We start from the raw sequence: 5,193 nt of genomic DNA on the forward strand, positions 1-5,193 counted from the left end.
AACTGAGCAAACAGATGACCAGCTAAGTTGGGGCCTCAAATTCCAACAGCCTTCATTCAGTTTCTTAACTTGAAGCCAATTCTCATTGCTAATTAAACCCGTTATTTAATTCCATGGTGCTCATTCTGCCATGGCAGACATTTCCAAAACTGTTGATTTTATTTTTCAAGAGCGCTGTCAAAATGTTTTGTGGACCTGAGCAGATCAACATTACTGAGGCCTTCACCTTTCTTAATTTTCAGTTATTGTGTGATAGACACAGGTTGTTGTTTATGTGTTGGCACATTTTGCATAATATTGTTTGGTTGCTAATTAAGGAAAAAAGAAATAATTAAGGGGCCTGAGTCTTACGTTGTGCATCAATTAAAATTAAGGCAAAGAGTTAATTAGCAGCAAAATCTGGTCATTAATTAAGAAAAGGGTTAGAATGAAAACCTGCAGCCACAGTAGCTCTCCAAAACTGCAGTTGGAGACCCCTGGTCTAGACCATTAAATCAATTCAAGCACAAGACTCCTGAAGCTTACCTTAGATACAAAATGTCAGTGCTCAAGATCATTAAACCAATTCAAGAATAACTTACTAAAACTACCAAAAGAGCCTAGCATCCACATAAGTATTCACGAATGAGGAAAGTCTTAAAATGTTTTTTAAACATGCTAAAGAAGTTGGCAGTTCAGATGAACATGAAAATGACTGAAATTTGGTGGAATCACCAGAATCTGCTCGTTATCAGAACTGAGGGGACAGAAAGGGAAATAGAACCTAATGCGAGCCTCCAAATAAATAGGTTCTAACCCATTGTCTGACCTCTATGCAAGAATTGGCAATCTGAATTTGATATGTGATGCTACACAGAGCCAGTGGAGTTACCTAAGAATTAGAGTGACATAAGCCTGTTTCAGCTGGGTGAAAATGACACATGCATGCTATATTTTGGAGCATTTGCAGTGGTTTGACCGTAAATGCAGGTACACCTGCAGAAGTTAATGTCCAAAATAACCAGTATCTGGACAAGAAGTTGTGCTACATACTCTGGTATGGTCTGATGTCTTACAGAATGAATCGACGTGAACGTGAAATTGTTGGAACCTGATCAACAAAAATTAGTTGGTCGTTGATCATCACCCCAAGCTGAATTCTGACTTGGTAGGTGCTAATGATAATGTGATATGCTTTCCAGAGATGCTATGCTGAACTGAATGGCTAGGATGACAAGGCGCGCAGTCTTCAACAACTTGAGTTGAAAATGGTGTTTCTTCACTCATGCTGACATGTCATTGTGATGTAACTATAAAGATAAGCAAGTACCTTAAATATGTCTTTCATGCTATAAAAGTATAAACAAAATTTAATGGTTATTGAAATTACAGATATTCTCAGTTAAAATACAGATGATCACTCTCACTTACCTAAAGCATGTAAAGTTATGGGAATCACAAGCTTTCAGAGCACCCTGCAGGCTAGTTGAACCATGCTGTTTTATTTCTTACTATAAAAAGCGACATGGGACAGCTCTTTTCGCTGTCGTGTCTCTCCACAGGACACATGAAGCGGCCACATCTAATGTTGCCAATCAGCCTTACCTGAAACTGGGGTTGTCTCATTTGATTAACCTCTAATTTTATAAATGCACTGCCACTGTAACTACAGAGGCTGCTCTTCAGCACAAACATTCTACAGATTTTTTTCCTGAATGTATGCCAGACAAAATGTATCAGGCAGTGGCTAAGCAAAATCCATGCTGAATCGTGTATCACACTGTGAGACCCCAGTGCCACCCACTCATTCTATTTGAATTTCTAAATACTCAGTTGGCTCACTGAAAATGGATCAGTGCTATACTTAAATTTCAAATGCATTTTATGCTTTTTTAAAATTACATAAATGAATATAATTTCTATTCACTCAAAAAAGTAAAAGTGGGACATTAATACCACTGAATCCATCCATTTTTAAACCCACTTAATCGAATTCAGGGTCACTAAAGGCCAAAGTCTTTTCCAGTTGGCAGGAACCAACCATGAGCAGAACACCCACACTCACACTTACTGTGCTGAACAGACTGGGGTTAAGTCTTCAGTTATCCTGACATGCATATTTTGGGATGTGAAAGAAAAAACTGGAGAACCACAAGAAAAAAAAGCCACCCAGCAAGAATGTGCAAGCACCACACAGACAGTGGAAGAATTAGGACTGGCGAGCTTTGTTGGACTTAATGGCCTGTTATCATCTAGATTGTTGTAATGTTCTAGTATTCTAAAGTTGCTGCCCAAACAATGAATTGAGATTAATTATTGTATGAACTAAACATAAATTTGAATATCCACATTTAGGCAAAAGGCCCTGGAGATCTAAAATTTAGAAATATTCTTTTCAAGCAAGTTTCTTTTCAACTGCATTTATCACAGAAAGGTATGCAGTACATTTAATAAACACATTCTGTATTTACCTCATTTTTGCTGATTAAAAAAGAAATCATGAAGCAAACATTTATACAGAAGAGAATACGGTCACACAGCACCCATTAGCCAAATCTTCAACAGACAGAAATACGATCTCATCCTCTAATTTTGTGGAATTTGCCCGAAGAAAATAGCAAGTGACCACCTTGCTATAAATTAAAGAGGTTGCCACATTCCCAAAGTCACACCTCATTAAATTCCAAGAGGAGCCATGGGAACTGATCCGGCAGGACCAACCACAGAATGAAACCTCCTGAGGCCTGACAGAAAACCCTCAAGTCTTTATCACCTGTTCAGTGATAATGGTTAAAATGTACTACTTACTCACTTTGGCCTCTTCAAGACAGCTGGGAGAGGAGGGAAGAGTTTGACAGATTAGAATTACACCGTGGAATTCCAGAGCTTTTGATTGTTTTCCCTGTTCCAAAGAAATCTAACCAAGATAAGAGTGATGACCCTTTTAAATAACAACCCCCACCCTCCAAGTCACACATATACACAGACACACAGATTCATCCCAGCACCAGTATCATTTGTGCTGCTTAAAGTTTACATTACTTTAATGAAGAAATGTAAAAATAGGCGAGTCAAAAACACAGAATTTAGCTAGCTTGTGACAGATATGAAGCCCACTGGCAACACAATTCAGCCCAATAATCCTTGTTTTATACAGAAACAATCAGTGTAGAATATAAACCCTAAACAAAACAAGATCTCAGGTTCAAAAAGGTTACCAAAAAAGCTTTTTTTCACAATAAAGTTACTTCAGTCCTCATCTGACTCTTCCTTATCTCCATGTTAGTGTTGTTGCTGATCCATACCTTGACTCCGATTCACCCAACCGAGGAGGAGAATTTTCTTTTAAAGTCGCACTCGAGAGTATTTCTGGTACATCAGAATTTCACCCGAGGAGCACTTCTAGCTCTGATGCATGGGGGCATGTCAGAAGAGCTCCCTGCAGCAGCTGCCCTCTCCAACTATATTTCTCATGCAACCCTGCGGGAGTCCAACCCGGAGAAAAGTCAGATAAAAATCATGTTTCTCTGGTAGAAAGTCCTCCAATGCCTATCCATTGCCTGTCTCGGGAAGGTATCACCTATGAACCTCTTCCTTTAAAAAAAATATATATATATTTATCTTTATATATATTACACTACTGTGGCTGTTCGTTTGTCTGTCCAGGATTTTAAATCACTTGTAGCTCTATTGACCTGAAATTCAGTACACATATACTATGTGACCTCTACTATCCACTTTCAGGGTGATGATTGACCTTCAAGGTTATTCCTCTTTTTATTTTTATTTTATTTTATTGTAGAATCAACTTTCGGCAGTGGCCAGCAGGGCGGCTATGCGGCACATGCGTACGGCTGCCGTTCTCATCCCTACCACCTTCGCCATCACTTCCTCTACGTCTTCATATCTTAAATCATTCTTGAGGCAGAGTGAACACTTAAGTGCCAGCTTAATTGAAAAATTAAAGAAAACATACTAAATAATTGCAACACAATCACTGACTTAACCAGTTTTAACGCGAAAAGATGCCAATGAAAGAAGAGAAGAAGCGGGCCGCTAGGGTGGAGAAAAGAAGAGCTGCTCAGGAAGCAGCAAGCGCATCAACCTCTGAGCAAATGAATGCTAAATGTACAGAGAAAGAGGAGGAAAACTATGAATGTGAATGCTCAAGTCACGTGTATTCACTGCACGTTATTGTGCAGTGCGTCATTACTGGTATATATATATATATATATATATATATATATATATATATATATATATATATATATATATATATAGTGTCACAGGAGGCTGGGGGTCAGACCCAGCCGGGACGTCTGGAAGGACCAGGAGGTGGTCTATACGTCCCCCGGGCCACGAGGGGGCAACTGCCCTGGATGAGGAGGGGACCACGGGAATGGAGCAAGAAGGCTCAAACCCACTGTGTGTTATGTGGGACTGTGCTTAAATAAACATGTGTTTTGTAAAGTCGGGGTGTTTGTCTGATGGTGTTCGGACCTGTGCTCACCAATATATAGATATATATATTTTGTGGCGAGTTACTGGGGCTGCGACCCGGCCGGGACGCCTGGAAGGACAGGGAAGTGGCGTGTACATCCTCCGGGCCACGAGGGGGCAACCGCCCTGGAGCAGAGGAGGACCACGGGAGAAGAGCAAAGAGGCTCAAGCCCATTGGGACCTGTGGCCACTGCCAGGGGGCGCCCAGAGTTTCAGAGGGCCCGGGAATGATCTACTTCTGCCACACCCGGGAAGATGGAGGAGGATCCCTCTAGGGACACCCGGAGTGCTTCCGAGTGCTCTTCTGACACTTCCGCCACACCAGGAAGTGTCATCAGAGGGAGCACCTGGAGCACATCCAGATGAGAATAAAAGGGCGGGACAAAGCTCCCGTGGAGAGAGGAAAGGCGGTCTGAGGACATTAAAGAGAAAAGCCCGGAGGAATGGTGATTGAGGCGAATAGCCCAGTGTACTGTGCGGTGTGTTAAATAGAAGAAAATAAAACACGCTTTTTTATAAAGATGTGGTGTCTGTCTGGTGGTGTTCGGGCATTTCTCACAATATAAATATATATATATAGTGGCCAGGTGCAGAAATTACAGTTCTGAGACAAAAAAAAAAAACAACAGAAAATAGTGTTTGGAGTATGTCCCTTTCTGTGGTAAAACACAGGAAATTAATAACAAGGTGAGCTGGGTAACCAAGTTGTTTCTA

The sequence above is a fragment of the Polypterus senegalus genome, chromosome 2 (assembly GCF_016835505.1).
Source record: "Polypterus senegalus isolate Bchr_013 chromosome 2, ASM1683550v1, whole genome shotgun sequence".
In the NCBI taxonomy this organism is placed as follows: domain Eukaryota; kingdom Metazoa; phylum Chordata; class Cladistia; order Polypteriformes; family Polypteridae; genus Polypterus; species Polypterus senegalus.